Source organism: Ciconia boyciana, chromosome 2, assembly GCF_034638445.1.
Source record: "Ciconia boyciana chromosome 2, ASM3463844v1, whole genome shotgun sequence".
NCBI classification, from domain to species: domain Eukaryota; kingdom Metazoa; phylum Chordata; class Aves; order Ciconiiformes; family Ciconiidae; genus Ciconia; species Ciconia boyciana.
Window position 1 is genome coordinate 119,001,444 of NC_132935.1, and position 17,173 is coordinate 119,018,616.

Consider the following 17,173-nt stretch of genomic DNA (forward strand, 5'->3'; position numbering starts at 1 on the left):
TTGCATGACAGTAGAGACCACTTTGGACTTTGGGACAAGACTGTATTTCTGCCAGATAAGTGCAATATCTAACCTTTCTCGGTCTTTTCATTCTAACGGCTTTGGATGTCTTGCAAAATAAGATTTTTGAGAAAGCCATTATGGAGTAAAATTCTAGGGAACACATACAAGAGTAATCAAAGGTTATAAACATTTTGGACAATCAGAAGAAGCACTTTCAGTTCAGATTGCTTTATATTGGAAATTTATGGCTCTCAGGTCAGCCACAAGTCCCTGGGTCAAACCATAACATGCTTACCTACCACCTGACAAGATTACATAACCCTCAGGAAATACAGCCATAAAGGACTGGTCTTGCTATGACCTTCACACATGCAAGTTTGAAGAATTCATTACAGGACCAAAGCCTCTAAAGAAGGTAATGCTTGTGGTAAACACTGATCTCCACCCCCTCCATAAATTCCTGGAAGTGATCATTACTGTAGTATTACCACAGCAAAACAGAAGTCCACCATTCCTTTCTCAAGGCAGTGCAATTTGTGACTACAGGAGCAGACCTACAGTAAGAAACCATAATACCAGAAAGATTTACTTCCTCCTCATCACTTTACATCAACAGTGCATACCTCCTCAGAAATACAGGTAGTATGATCAGTCACAGCTGCAGAGAAAGAAATACCATTCAAGACAGGTTTAAAGGACAGCCCAAGGACTTTGACATTGCTCCAATGTCTTCCAGTTCTGCTCAAGTTACAGGTACCGTTGGGGCAATAGGTTTACAAGGATTTGAACTGCAAGGTTTCTGCTTACTGCGCAGGAATGGACAGTGCCCCCTTGCAAAGCATATAGATGTGCAGTATCTGATGGTCAAACTAGGCTTTCTGGGACAGGCAATGCTGTTAGTAATAACAAGCTCCACTTATGCAAACATTGAAGAGGACCGTATGTGTAAAAAGTCTCTACTTCCCACAAGCAGCAGACGGATGTAATTTTTAAAAAATACCCCTCTCTTCAAACAAAACTGCACTTCAGTATTGCCTAGGACACCACATTATGGCTGCTGTCAGATGATAATTCATGCAGAGTCCTGACTTGCATGAAACTAAAATCCAATATGACATCACCAGCACCTGCCTTTAAAAAGAATAATTTATGTGAACATACAATATACAGCAGTGCACTGATTGTTTCCAATTTACAGTAATCAACTAATCTCCTCAAAGAGGTGCATGTAACTATTTCAATGTATCCACAGTTTTAATTCTTCCCCTCTAGACTATAAATGTTTCCACTGTATGAACATTTTCCTAACCTTTGGTTTCTATTAAAAGATGGGACAAGTCAACTCAGCATTATTTTAAACTTCATTGAAAACTAATAAGCAGTTTTTCCATGTTTTGTTTGAAGCACTGGAATTATTACATAGGGGAGCAGGGAAGGGGAGGTAGTTCTTATGTTTTTCCTTTAACAGCTGTTAAGATAGGTGGGAAACTAGATGAGAGAGGTGATCCTTCCCCTCTACTTGGCACTGGTGATGCCGCACCTGGGGTACTGTGTCCAGTTCTGGGCTCCCCAGTGTGAGACAGACATGGACATACTGGAAAGAGTCCACTGAATGGCCACTAACACAAAGAAGGGAGACCAGAGCATTCCTCCTGTGAGGAAAGGCTGAGAGAGCTGGGACTGTTCAGCCTGGAGAAGAGAAGGCTCAGGGGGACCTCATCAATGTGTATAAATACCTGAAGGGAAGGTGCACAGAGGATGGAGCCAGGCTCTTTTCAGTGGTGCCCAGTGACAGGACCAGAGGCAATGGGCACAAATTGAAACATAAGAGGTTCTCTTTGAACACCAGGAAACACTTTCTCAGTGTGAGGGTGACCGAGCACTAGCACAGGTTGTCCAGAGGGCTGGTGAAGCCTCCATCCTTGAAGATATTCAGAAGATGTCTGGACACGGTCCTGGGCAACCGGCTGTAGGTGGCCCTGCTTGAGCAGGGGGGTTGGACCAGATGACCTCCAGAAATCCCTTCCAACCTCAACCATGCTGTGATGCACCAAACACAAAGTGGCACAGCTTCCACAGAGCTCCTATCTTCACACAGGACCATAAAGTAAACATTGTTCTTATACAACACATTGCCTGCAAAATCCCAGAAATACAAACTCTTAATCACTTTGTACTTCTCTTCTTTGCACTTTCTCTCTACACCAGTCATTTTCATCCTGGTGTTCACAGATTTCCTTAAAGGGTCTGCAAAAAGAAACTAAGGAAATAACTTTTACATGCTTTACTACACATAAGACTTAAAGGTATGTGCAGACCTCCAGCAAAGTTACAAGAGAGTCACAAATTAAAAGCAGTAGAGGGGGGGGAAAGTGACTGTCTTAATAAAACCTCTCACTTCTACCTTCCAAACCCTTCAGAACATGTCATATAAAAAAAGTTAAAAAAAAAAAAAGGAAAAACAAAGGGAAAAAAAGCATGAACAATTTTCACATCGCTATTTCACTAGGAAAGCAACATTTAATGAAAAATATCTGGATGATTTTTCCACAGGGTGATTATAAACACATATAGTCTTAACTCAGACCAAAATACTTCAGGATGGAGCCATAAGCTCACAGTTCTGGTAATCAAACTAGATCACACTGTTGTTCTTTCTGGTCTTATGGTCTATGAAGAAAAACATTTACCTGCTGATGTTACAAAATCGAAGAAAAGAAAGCTCTGCTGATTTTGTATGAGTTTTAAAAAGAGAAAGCCTTTCCAAAAGAAGTCTGCTAAGAACAAATAAGTGAAGAAGGCAGAAGGAAAAGAGTCTTCTTTTTTTCCTAAGGTTAGTTCACATTACTTTATAAATCTAAAATCATACTGGTTTACACATTAAGTTTTGAGGATTGCATAATTCACAATAGAGACTATAATTTGTGGGCATCTTGCTCAGGAAAGAGCATTCAAATGCAGACTGAACTGAAAGTTAGTATAATGAAAATATTCAAATTTATTCTTAAGTATATTCTCATTCTGTATCATAATGATAGGCAATGTCTGTGTATAGCCTAAGAACATCAACTACTCAGTATTTCTCTCTTCTGTTCATACAGGCATTGGGAGTTAGGAATATTCCATAAGCACACAAATGCATAGCAGATTATTGTCAGCCTCGGCATTAGCATCTCACCTACCAACACACAACTGGTGTTGGTTATACCAGAGCTTAGAGTGCAGCAGTTTCAAAATCAGCTTATGCTCACTGAAGACTTTCCCTCCTGATACCAAAGCCTCAGCCACTTACTCCTATTGCTTCCTTTGCCTCACTGGTAACAGCTGCTCAGCTGCCCAGAGGACGGACAATCTGATTGAAAATTAACCTTAGAAATAGTTCTTGGCTAAGTCACAGAGTTGATTCCCAGCACCATAATACAGAAGGGGATAGAAGAGGGAGTCCACAGACAAGGGAAACTTTGCTCTGCTGGGCAGCAACATGGTCTTATATCAAAACAAGCCAATAATGAAAGTTTGCAAGAGCTTTTAAACCAAACTTCTCACATTCCCTTTCTTCTTTCTATTTTTCTGACTGCTACGGTATTCTGAACTTCTGCTATAAATGCAAGCAAAACCAACACGGCTCTGATATATATTAATCCATCAGAATACTTAAAAAAAACCAAACCACAACACCACACACACAAGGAAATATGACAGTTAAAGAGTAGCAGCGTCATTTTGCTTCACAGCATCTAATGGACTGCAAGGTTAGACAATCCTGTCCAGAGAAACTGTAAGATAAGGCAAAGCATTGACTCCAGTACAGTCACTAACCACTTTAACTAAAGCAAATCTGCCAACATAATTGAATCTAAGAATTATCTCTGAGCTAATCTGTTTGTGCTATCAATAAGCCTCTTAGCTGGACAACGATAAGCAGGATGACTATATAGCACGACTTTTTGCACTGTGATCAATAGGCTCCAATAAAAAGATAAATATTGATGAATCAAAGTTCAAATAAAGGACAGTTTTAGTCAAAGAATATTAGCAGTGAACTCCTGAAATTTATTTAGGAGACATCACATTATTCATTACAAAGTAAAATAAGAGTGCTTGTAAACTCACACAGCTATCTCTGTCAAACCACAGAGTAAGCAAGAAGGCTTTGAATCAGACTCCTGGTACCCTGGAAAGCCTACATTAACAGGAAGTTAATTCTCAAGATTTTTATCTCTCCCAGTAGCACTGATCCCACAACTGAATCCACAAAACTGAGCCCTCCATACAAGTGCAGCATTCCAAGGAGGCAATGGCATTGCTCATGGAGTTTTAATGATACAAACGTGACTCAGAAACATACCTGCACAGCACAGGCATTGTAGATCACAAACCAGTTTTACAGTTCCAGCATTACAAAGCTTCATACATTAAGTGAGCTGTCTACAACTGAGATGCAATAGCTGTCATTTAGTGAGTAGAAAGCATTTCTCCTATTTACTACATTTTTATGATAACTCTGAAAGCCACTTGGTGTGCACTCGCTACTGGAATCTATTCCTTTTAATAGCCCTTATGTAACACACGAGTGACAATCTCATTCACAGCAGAAACAAGGAACAAGACGACCATCACGCAGGAAGATGCCAGTATGCCTTTGGTCATTTGACATGCAATTTAAGTGTATTTATTCTTTAATCTCAATCTTCGTGGCATCACTAAGCTTCCTAAAGAGGCAGAACTGCAGTGTACATCTGGAGACATGGATAGTTCAAATGAAAAGATAACCAGTTATAGCAGCCTATCTATCAACAATAGTTCTCTGACCAACAGGCTAAAACACAGCTCCTCATTCCATATGCTAGTTATCGGGACTTCTCACATCGTACTGGTCTGTCTGTTCTTGCAGTGATACAGGAGTGTTGTGAAATAAGCAGTACATGAAATCAAATGACAGTTTTGTGAGAGTTAAAATGGGGTTGTTCAAAAAGTTACACTGATGAAGTACCCAGCCTAATATTGGAGACTTATTAGAGGAGGCACCCATTTTTGCAAACAGAACAGTCATTACTGGGGCAGGGGGAAAGGTATCCATTTCAAAGTTTGGAACAAAGAACACACCATTTTTGCAAACTAACAAGAAACACTCCACCAACCTTGACTTGAGTACCACTCATAATGTACAACATCCAGACAACACAAAACAAATGATGTCCCACAAATGCTACTTCTGATCCTAGTAGCAGGAGCACTAAACCACCCCAATTCTGGAAATCAAGGAAAATTATTTTAAAGACTTTGTTTGAAATTTATTTCTTTCCAAACATAACTCATACACTGCCTTCCCCCTTATTATCTCCCCTCTCCCAAGGGAATTTTTAAGTAACATAGGAAATTGTTAAGAAGAAAAACACGTACAGCTTTTAGAAAGGGTGAAAGGCTCGTTTTTAACTTCTTGCCTCTTGGTATTGCAGATGTTGCCTCAATAGTACTCATTCTGAGAATTCTTTCTACTGAGCTATTAGAAAAAAAAATATCTTGCATTGAGCTTACTGGATTCAGATACAGTAGGAAGTTTCAGCATTTTTCCTAGTACTAATTTCATATTTATACAGTGACAACAGTAAGAAACAACAGTATTGATCAAGTACACATTTAAAACAAAAATATTTAACCTGCACTCATTTCTACAATACTAATGTCATTCTTCTATCCCAAAGTAGATTGGCTAGAATATTTCAAAACTCAAAAGAAAATCCTCAGAGGATGTGGAAAGGTTAGGATCAAATTACTTCTACAAAAGCAGCTGGTAATCTGTTACAGGAGACAGAATGCGTGAAGCAGGAAGGAGCTCAGGTATGAGCTGCAGCAGAGAGGAACAAAAGGAGTTCCAAACAGTTCCAGGCAAATCTTTTCCATCTGATCTCGCTCTCTGGTACACGCAAGTTCACTTATTCCCACCAACTCTCACGTGCGTTCCACAAACTGATAGAGTGCCAAGTTAACATCCATTAACATACATGGCAAAACTTGCAGATCACATGCTGGTACTGCTTCATTAGTCAGGACTCTGGATTAAACCAGTCAGATGCTCAGATGTTGCAGCAACAACTTCAGATTTCACTGAGATTTTATGCATACACATATCAAACATGGAACACCACATATATAAATGTATGTGCCTAATCATGCTAATGCTTCCTCAGCATACTGGTGTGCTACCCAGTGCTCTAGAACAGGCACCAAGCTCAGTTATGAGCTACAAGATTTTTGTTTGGTTAGGGGTTTTCTTGCACTAGATCCAGAGAGACTCTACTTATTTCTACTACTGTCATCCACCACGCAGTTAAATCCACTGGCAAGTGGAAGTTCATTCATGCAACTGACAGAAAGTTTTGTTTTACTTCAACAGAAATTTAAATTCTATCCACACATACAGCCGTCTGGTCTTCACTTAACTCACTAGCTCACATTAAAAGCTGAAAACTCTTGCCTTCCATTAGGATTTTTACCCTTCTGTTTTTCCTCCCTTATCATGACACTCATTGAAAAACAGAGAAGTAATAGCTATAATCATGGCTTAATATAATTATCTTATGTGCTTCAAAAATAATTTTCTTATCTGTTGTCATCATAGCTTGCTCTGTCTCAATTAAAACAGGTTACAGTGCCTCAGAGAAGGCACAGCTTTGAGAATATGGCTCCTGGGCTGGGGGACAACGCTCCTTCCTCCAGGCTTCTTAAGGAAACTCCAGAAGAGCCCTACTGCTACGAACAACCACATTTAAACACAGTTCAGTTCCAGTACGGTCAGAAGCCAGGGCATTACTTACAGTACATGAAACTGTATAACACACAGCAGTAAAGCATGCACGTATGGAAAACCGGTCATCATAACTGTTTTTTGTTTTGATTTAGTTTGGGGTTTTGCTGTTGCTTTCCCGATTGCAAAAACCATTACACCCACGATTTAATCTCGGTGGACTGAAAGGTTCAAATAAGGTTAAAGATTGCAAGACAGAGAAATGCGTCCACACAGGAGACTTCTCCCAAAGTGTGAGCAAGGGAGAAAAAGAAGCCTGGACTCCCACCCTTGAACAGATGCCCCATTTTCTGAACATTTCCTACTCTTCCCTAATTTTACATGAAAATAAGCTCATCCAAACATGACGTTCAAAATCGTCAGCTGCAAATCAAGAAACTAAGATTTCAAACTTGTGAAAAACCATAATGGAATATTTTAGTCATTTTAAATAGAGGTATAATGCCAAAAGCTATACATAATCCCTGACATTGAAGAAACCAAGTTAATATTTGTATGTCGCTCCCCAATTGCTATGAAAGCTATCTCTATAAGCGGGGGTCCTTCCAACTGACCACAGCAGCAGTTTACCTGTAAATAATTCACAGGCCAAATTTTGCAAGCGATTCTTGACCTTCGGTAAACAATTACACCCAACGGCCTCTTTCCTTTAAGGGGGCGGAAGGGACAAAGGAGCACAGGCACCAAAGCCCCTCCGCTCCGCCCGCCCCCGAGCAAGCCGGCTGTGAAGGTCGCCCCGCTGCCACAAGGCTGCGGGGGCCCGAGGAGGAGGCGCTGCACCTTGCCCAGCCACCCAGTTTCGCTGCCCGGCGAACGAAGCAGGCCTCGCCCGCGCAATGCCACGGCACAGCGCCCAGACCCCCGCCTCCTGCACCCGCTCGCTCACCTGAGGACAAGCGGCGAGCGGGGGCAAAGGCGGCCACACCGGTCGCCCCCTCCCCGGCCGTGGCCGCGCCACACGCCGAACCGTTACACGCCAAACGGCCGCGGCGCCGCGCGGGCACCTCTGCCCGCCCCGCGCACTCACCCCGCTCCGGGCCCCCCAGGCGCGCGCGCCGCCAAGGGCAGCGGGGCGCGGGCGGCGGCGCCCCCGCGGGCCGGGGGAGCCTCGCTGCTGGCGGCGGCCACCTCCGGGCCGCTCCTCCCCTCACGGCTCGCCCTCGGCCCGCGCCGCCGAGGGGCCGCGGCGTGCGGCGCGGGCAGAGCGCTGGGGGTGCTGCGGCCGGCCGGCTGCTGCTGCTTCTCCCTCCTCCTGCCAGCGCCTCATGTGCCCTCCTCCCCCGGTCTCTCCGCGCGGGCCGCCGCCGCTTCAGCTCCCCGCTCTCACACAGCGCCCGGGGACCGCTGCAAACCCCTCCCGCCGGCCGGGCGGCAGCGCACGTGGGGCGGCTGCCGGTCCCTCTCCTCGGCCGCCGTTGGGCGCGGGGCTCCTCCGCTCGCCTTTACCCGCGCCGCCGAACCGGGCCGCGCGGCCTCCTCAGGAGGCGGGGCGGCGCGGACACCTAGGGGGCTGCGGCACCGCCCGCCGCCGGGGGGGCAGCAGGAAGGGGACTGCTGCCGGCGGCCACCTCGGAGGCCGCTGGCTCGGTAGTCGCAGCCCTTCCCCCCGCCCCCCGGCGGCCATTACCTCATGGCCCAGCCCTGCCACGGGGGAGGGGCCGCGCGTCGCCCGGCAACCGGCCCCCTGCCGCGGCTCGGGCCGGTGGGACGGGCAGCCCTGCGCCGGGGCTGCCGGGGCCGGGCCGGGCGAGGGGTGCTCTGCGTAGCGGCAGGCGTTCGTCGGCTGCGCGGACCAGCCTGAAGGTGGCCGCAGGCAGCACTGCTCGCCCCTGTCCCGGGCGGCGGCGGACCGCCCGCCTTAGAAGTAACTCACCGCTGCTTCGGCCAGGGCTGGCCGGGCTGCCCGCGGCCAAACGCTCCCCGACCTTCGGCGCTGTGGCTGCGTGGGGCCCTCTCTGCAGAGCAGCCGGGCCCCGGGGCGGCGGGGCTCCGGGGCTCCCGACGCGGCCGCCTCCCACCGGACGTGGGCGGGCGGCTCCCCGGCTCGGGGAAAATGTAGCTGGGTGGGTAGCGGCCACGCGAAGCGACCCGGGCCGGTCTGGGAGGCGCAGAGGGACCCGCCGGGCGGCGGGGACCGGTCTGCCCGGCCCTTCCTCCCCCCGCCCCGGGCCACGGCGGCTCCCCCCTCGCGGGGAGGGCTGGCGCGGCGCAGAGCCGCTCAGCTGCCCGCCGTGTGCCAGACGAGGGGGCTGTGTTTTTGCCAAGTGTTCGTATTTCTTACGGCCACCTTGGCCGTCTCGCTTTCGAATGACCTGGGCTGGTACAGCCGGCTGACTGCCGCGGCGACCTGTTCCTGGATTTGTAACGGTGCATGCGAGAGCGTGCCCTGAGCTGGGCAAAAAGGCTTGAACAAAACCCCGGCCAAGCACCCAGCCAGGCTGCAGGGACGCTGGTGGACAGAACAACCGACATGGGAATAGGAGAGAGGGTCGCGGTGAAAGTTAGACATTCAAAATATGTGTTTCTTCAAGTTTGGTAGAGGAACAAAGGAGAGGAATCTTGCCCATGCCCTCCTGGAGAGGCAAGTTGCAGTATGAGTGCAAGATGTATTAGATGCCAGAAAATCCCCAAAGGAAAAGACTTGTTATTAATGTCCCACTTGACAGAGAAAAGCTTCAGTCCGGGTTCTCAATAAATCTAATTTAAAAAAAAGAAAAAATAAACTCAGAGGAAAACACTTCTTGTTTCTGCCACTCACAGAACTATTTGTTGCAGGAGCGTTTGATTGGTTTTGTTTACCAGCAAGAGAAGAACAGAATTGTGTCCAAGGTTACATCTGGTAAGACAAAAAAGTTGCAGTCGTGCTGGTGACAGGATTCCGGAAGCGTGGGATGTGTGTTAACCTCAAGCGAGTGTAAATGGATTCAGGGTTTGACCCTGAATAACCCATAAGAAGAAATGATCCAGCCCTTCACAGATGCAAACAAAGAGAATCCCAGATGGGGATGTGCTTGAGTGACAGAAAAGAGAGGAGAAATGTTACAAGGACAACAGAGGATTCACAGGCACCTGACGAACAGGCGTGTCTTTAGAGCAGATCCCCTGGAAGTGACTAAGGGTGCAGTTAGATGTGGTATGTGAGTCAACCTAGAAGCTCGCTGCTCCCCAAAGGAGCAGGCTGCTCTCCCCACTTCTGTGGAGGAGCCAGCCACTCTTGGGCTTTCCAGGGGCTGGCTCTGATGCTAGGATTCCTCAGTGAGTGACTCAGTTTACTAACCTGACAGAGAACTAATTATATTTTTTTCCTTCTCAGTTTTCTGCCAGATTAGTGAACTGAATAGATTCACCCTAAGGTCATAAAAGTATCAGGAGTGAGCACAAAGGAAGAGTTGAAACCATTCATCTGGGTCCTGGAACAGGACCATCCATTTGGTGACACTGCACTCTTAAATCATCTCAGTAATCTCATCTAACTCCTCCCTAAAATAGAAACTTCTTGTTACTGGTAGGAAGTCTAACACCTAGGTATCATTAAAAAGGTTGGTGCCTTCCACTTCGTGCCCTCAGCTGAGTCCTCCCATTGCTTCCTTTGTGCCCAGTCTTGTATAGTTGTGACCCTGGAGTTAGCCAGTGAGCAAGCTAAATCAGGAGGCTTTAGAAAAGGATAGTTTTCTGATTAATTCCTGAAACAGCTAACAATGGAGTCAGATGAGTGACAGAGGTTGCACAAGAGAAGGAACAAGACTGTGCGGTTGCAAACAAGGGATCAAGCCTTTCAGCAGCAGCTGGGCTCTTGTTATAATGTGTAACATGAGCCCAAGACAGCAGTGAGGAGGAAGGGGCTGCACAGTGAAGGAGAAGTACTTTTGAGGAACAGGGTTTGCTCTGTGCTTTACAGAATGTCAATGAGAAGGAAAAAAAAAAAAAAGGCAACGATAGGCTGGTAAGGGATTAAAACAAAATAAAACAAAAAAGCTCTCAGTTCCACAGAAACAGAGGAAGACACACAACAGAGGCATCTTGGAATCAGAGCCCAGGAAGAAAATCCAGTGTTGAAAAAAACAGGAGACAGAAATGATCTGCAGGCAGAAGGAAAACCAAGAAGCAGAGAAGTGAAGATTCACACCAACAACAGAGAGAAACAAGTCTGTGTGACTGGAGACTTCTTGTTGAGAAGAACCAATTGACCTGTCATGTCTGTAAGGAGCAAGGATCTGAGATGTACTGCTGAGACTGAAAAGAGGCTTGTTAGAGTCAGCAGAAGTCCTTCACAGTGGGACAAATGGCAATGACATGCACTATTTATACACAAACACAGTGTGTGGGAGTACCTCAGGGGAGAGAATTTGGGACTACGGGATTGCCAGCCCCTTGCATGTAAGGTGCGTGTCTGTACGCTGGTCATGGGATAGAGTAGCAGTTGTTTGGTGGTTGCTGCACCAAATCCTCCTTAGGATTTTTTGTTGCATGGTGCTATAGTGCACCTAAGCATACTCTGTTGCATTCTTACCGCCGTCGCAATTCATCCACCTAGCAATTTCGAAGCTGGCAATTGACACAGTAATCAGATACTTTTAAAAAGTTTCCTAGATTGCTCTTTTTCTGTTTTCATTATCCTCTCCATTTCCTCTGTCGATTATCACATGATATTTATCACATTCATTCTCAATTTTGCTTCCTTGATTACAACTCTATAAGAGACTTTTTATTTCTGCCCTGCTAAAATAGAAGACGTCTCAAATATACTTTTCAGTGAGCATGCTGTTGGTTTTCTTGCATGCTCCTCACTTGCTCTCTCTAGTCCCTGTAAAACAATCAAACAATACAATATTGCTTTAAAAGCATTTGAAAATTCAGTTTTAGAAATCTCTGGTTAGTTTGCCAGCTGAAGATCCCAATTGCAGCTATGATTGTAGAGCAGATGATTTTAATCTCAGAGAACAAGCTAATTCCAACAGGCATGAACGAATGATCTGAGAAAAAAAATATCACTAAAACATATCCCACAAATGTATTTCTGGTGTGGATTTAAAAAGAAAGGAGTTGTGGTGCTTCCTCTTTTTGTTCATCCTGCTGATACCTGATGTTACTGGCCCCATTTTTCACACTTTTATATCAGCATGGACTAAGAAATGCTGTAAGTCCTTTAAAAGGATCTATGAAGTGTCTGCATTATGCTGCCTGTACAACATCTTTTCTGGTTTAAACGGTGTTTTCTGTAAAGCTATCATTGCTTTTACTTGAATATCAAAACACACAGATTCTTGCAAGTTGTCTGACTGAGCATGTGAAAATTAAAAATGTGAGTAGTTTTGATGGATTTTTCTGGTTGTTTTTTGTTTGTTTGGTTGGTTTCGTTTGGTTTTGCAACAAGGTATGCAATGTTGCCTTTGCTGGAAGAATCAAATCAGCAGAAAAGCTTTTCTTGTTCAGAGCACTATGCTTCCTTCAGGTAGCATCAGCCAGCACCAATGCTTTCTCCTTCTTCAACTGCTTCTCTACTGGAAATTACTTTCCTGTAAAGGGGCTGCATCTTTCAGGAGTAATACCATCTTATGGCATTGGTCTGAAGTCTTACTGCGACTGTCACCTCAGGTGAGCAGACACATAATTTGAAAAAGAACACAAGGAATATGAGAGGCTAAATGAAAAAAGTGAAAGTTTATACACAAGCTAAAGCATAAATACAAGCAGAGGAGACAAATAAAATGAAGATAAAAGGTCTTAAGGAGAAAACTCATCAAAAACGTGCTGCATAGAGGATCATATATAATAATTATGGCAAAATAAAGCATTATTCCAGAGCTTACAGTCTGAAAAAAAACATGAAGAAAGCAAACAGTGACTCAGAGGATGGAGTTTTGCACATATTTGACATTAATGAAATGCAAGTTGGAATAAATAGTTTGTAAAGCTCAGATTAGCATTAGAAGTGAAGACAAGTACACAAACAAAGAGGAAATTACATGCAAGATAGTGGGATAATGATAAATGTGCCAGGCATGCATTTTGCAAGAAAAGGAAAAAAAAAGCATAATCAAGCAAAGCCAAATTAAAATTACACTGTGGAATGATGATAACACCTTCAAGACATTGTGAATTCTAATCAGGATGCAAAGGATATACTGAGTATATGAGCTGAATCTTCAGAATATGCAACATAAAAGCCACTGCTTTCTGCTGAAACAGTGAATTTGTATACTCGATAACAAAGCATTTGACTCTCACATGAGTTCAAACTGCTGAATGTATTGGAAGAAAATGGGATGTCCTCCCAACATGCTATACCTAGAACAGATGAAAGTAATTCAACCGGTACAGCATCTGCTTTACACACTACCTATTGCATTAGAATAAGGAGTAATATGAACACTGAAATACACAGAAAAAGAAAGCATCACTAATAATTTTACATAATCTCAAAATTACATAAGCAGCATGATAGTCACTGAAAAAGCAAGATTTTGACAAGCCTTCCTATATAAGCAAGGCGGTCATCTCGTCATATTTTGGAAGCCAGCAGGTAAGCTTAGGTGTTGAGAATGCTGTTAGTAGTGAACCTTGCAGCAGAAGAGTGTCAGCTCTGCCAGCCAACCTCACAAATCAGCATCAGAGCTGATGATACTCAGGAATGTGATATGAGGAATGCCTGGCAGAGACTGTGGGAGTCCATAGCAATTAACCCCATCTCATTAGCAGATAAAACTCAATACACACACACACACACAAGAGGAAGTTGGTTTTGACTTCAGTATCACATACAGAGCAGTTGCTGACTTCCCAAGGAAACCCAATTATTTTGGGAAGGTAAAAGTAGCTTGTAATATGCCAACCGTTAAAGGTATTAACTCTGAGCGTATTAAAATTTGCAGAGTATCTTACCACACCTCTTTCAAATCTCAGACATATGCAAAGCATTGAGACCATAATGGAGGAAGAGGCAACACAAGCATGCTATACATGCAGTATTGGTGACCTTACAAGTTGATCCAGTGAGGCAAGGTTTGGAGCCCTGTTCTTATAAAAGAAACCAACTAGTAGATTTTGCCTCGCCGGTGAAACAAACACATCGGCAAGGACTGTTTTGCAATAATGTTTCCGCAGTGAAAAGGTCAACTCTATGATTGAGAAAACAAATTTCCAAACAGAAAAATCCCAGAAGCTACCAAAAGAATTTGAAAAATCATTGCTACTCCCAAATGTCAGCAGCATATAATACTGAAATGGTAACATTAGAATTTATTTAATGACTTTGAGAAGGACCAGTGAATACAGCAGCCTTGTACCAGAAAAACAAGGTGACTAAATCATAATATGAGAACCTTAATGTTATCACAGAAATGCAGAAATAAAGAAAAACAAAGTTTCACTCAAACAATTAAAGTATGTGCTAGTTTCAAGAGGAAGTTGGAAAAGAATCTGAGAATAAAAAGCACAAAATAAAGATGTGTTTATGTTCATGTCCATCATTCTGCTAAAATGGTCAAAGACCAGGAAAGTGGCCCTGTGTACCTCCCAGGAATGACAGAACTGTCAAGGCAAACGGAACATAAAAATATTATATATGAGCAACTGAATCATCATACCCAGGACACTGAGAATAGAAACTCTCTTGAGAATAGGGTCAGTCTGGAATAGAAAGGAACACCATGTACTAGCAAGATGGGGTGGAGCATGAGTAATCATGATAGCTGGAAGAAAACCTAGTACCTGTGGCAAAATAAAACAGAAGTGTATAGCATCTTCAACAAGCACTAGAGCAAACTAAAGAACAGATCTTCTTACCAAAGGAAAACAAACCGTGGAAACATACCTTAGTGTTTCTAGTTAGGCTACTAGTCAGACTTTTGGGAACCAGGCAAAATGTCAGAGGTTTCCATAGTACCCATTGAGGGTAGAGCAACGAAGTGTTTAAGCATTCCTGAACTATGTGGTTTCAATCACAAGATCTCAGTTTACCTTAAATTAGATCATATATTTATTTGAGAACAAGAATTTGATTACATCTGACTGTCCCATATAATAGCCAGGCAAATAGCAAGGCTGAGTTTGCTGTACAGATTGCTAAGAGTATTGAAATGGTGCAAACAGTAGAGAGAATATTTTGCATTCTGTTCTTGAATGCTGAAAATATTCCCACAGAAAAGTTTACTGCAGTTGAGTACAATGCTTGAAGTCATGTTCGGTAACAGACTAAAACAGTAAGAAAAAGGCCAAAGAGAAGAGTCTAATTACAGCCCTGGTTTGTATTTAGATTATTTCTTCAAGATAACTCTTGTACTGGAAGCAAGTGACATGTTTGAAGAGAGAATTCCCGATTCTTATACCAAATCAAAGGGAAAATTCCCCATCTGGAGTACATTGAAATTGTGTATCCAGATGGTGAGAAAGATACAGATGTGTAATGAAGTGTGTATCAATAACCAAAAAGTGCCATAGTTCCTAACTAAGAGGTACTGGAAAAAAGAGGGCTATGGGTCAATGTGTCCCCCTGTGTCTGCTATTAATTACACTGTAAATTCTTCATCATGAAGACATTTAATTTGAAAGGCTATGAATCTCTGACTATTTGTTATAAAAGCATTTTTTTGTGTTTCTTTCTGTACTTTGTAATGCTATTGCCACTATTATATGAAGATCTCAAAAGACTTTGGTAATGTTAAAGTTCATACCATCTCATTCCTCCAAAATGGGATATTTACCCCCTTTGCATAAAATCAATCCCTAATCTGGAGTAATTTAACAGAAAGCTGTACATAGGACAAAACACTAGAAATTTGGAAGCAAAGGCAGTAACTGGATAGTTATTGTGGCTTAGTTTTGTCCTCTTGGACAGGGACAACGAAATTAAGTGACTTTTCTAGGATCTGCCATCGAACTGCTGTCAGGACCGGTTCTGCGATTGAGCTAATGTTCTATTTCTTCTTTATATCGGTCACTCTCATCAGAGACAAAGATAAAATACACAGTTTTCTAAAATCTAAATAAATCCCTCTTCAAAGTATACTTTTCTTGTGCTTACTAAAAGAAACTAGGTGACATCTACTTATGCACTCAGTTTATTTATATCTAGTCAACTACTCATTTACATTAAAAAAGGAATGGAAAATTTATTTTGCTTGTGCAGTTTCAAAGCTGTAGCTTCATTGGTAATTACAGATCAGCTCTGTAATCGCTAAAAACGTATGCTGCAAAATGGGACAGGATCTGAAATTGTTAATAAGTGAGCAATTTTGCCATGCATATGCACATGATATTTTTCAATGCTTAGGTATCCAGTCAATTCTATGTGGATATCCAATAAAACAGCAAAAATTATACCTGTGTGCAGCACTGATCTCTTACCAGTTCTGTAAACTCTCTACCAAGCCCCTCAACAGCTGAACTGTGACAGAATGTTTGGCAAGCTGTGTAACTAATGAAGCTTGATTTCCTCCAGATCTGTGCTTTGTGTCTACAGCCTCTGCTGTCTAAGAAGGTATGAAACAAAACTGAAGCACTTCTTGCAGCTGACACCTTTCTAACATCCCTCTCCCAAAGAGAGTGGTTTGGGGTTTTTTTTTCCTTTTTTTCAGTATTAGCAGGGTTGAAATTCATACTGAAATATTTCCTACAGTGGGGGTAAAAAACAAACCTGACCATCTGTTTTCATGCAGCCTAAAGAAACATTGAATCCTTCCTCTTAAGTATACTGTTTCTTTTATCAAATCTGGTTGACTCTGGGTTCAAAACTGTTAGGAGGTCAAGGTGGGACAACAGACAAAACATAATTCCTCACAACTCGCCTTAGGAAGACATACCAAATGTTGTTAAATGTTTTGTCACATAACATAAAAGGATACTTATTTGTCTTGTTCAGGGGCCTTAAAACCACCCAATACGAGACCACCCTAGGATGAAATATAATGCGAAAGCTCCGCTTTACTGCTAAAAATAGAAAACACTTGTTTCAAGGGCTAAATTTTATCATAACAACGTGCACCCCAATGAAAGGTTCACAGATGGCCATAACGGGACTGACGACGCTACGTGTTGCTAGACCTGTGCAGGTTTAATAAAACAGCCCCAACCGCCCAGACTCAAAGCGGGGGGGGCGCTGCCGGAGCCCCCTCTCAGCACGCCAGCCTTCCTCAGGGACGTCCCAGCCCCGCGGGTTCGTTGTCTCCGTCCCGCCGCCGTGCCTCTCCCTCCACGACCGTTAGCCCGGCACTGGCGGTTGCCTGGCAACCGGGCGGCTGCGCCCCTAACGCCCCGCCCTCTCAGGCACGTGCTGTCCCCCCTCACCCCCACCCCAGCGAGGCACCGCCCCCTCTCGTCGCGACCGCGCCCCGCAACATCCGGGAACTCCCCTCCGGCCAGGCC

The 17,173-nt window shown here is 43.9% G+C and overlaps 1 protein-coding gene across 3 annotated transcripts in view; it reads right to left on the minus strand.

Moving 5' to 3' along the window:
* TRAK1 (trafficking kinesin protein 1) overlaps nucleotides 1-8,979 on the minus strand; it is a 139,090-nt gene extending 130,111 nt beyond the window's left edge. The window contains exon 1 of one of the 3 annotated variants that reach the window (XM_072853752.1): nucleotides 8,685-8,979. The gene's annotated coding sequence lies outside the window, so the exon portion shown is untranslated. Of the gene's footprint in view, nucleotides 1-7,838; nucleotides 8,073-8,138; nucleotides 8,411-8,684 lie in introns of those variants that run through there. The other 2 variants (XM_072853753.1, XM_072853755.1) reach the window with 2 other exon arrangements.
* Between the last annotated feature and the right edge of the window lie 8,194 nt (nucleotides 8,980-17,173).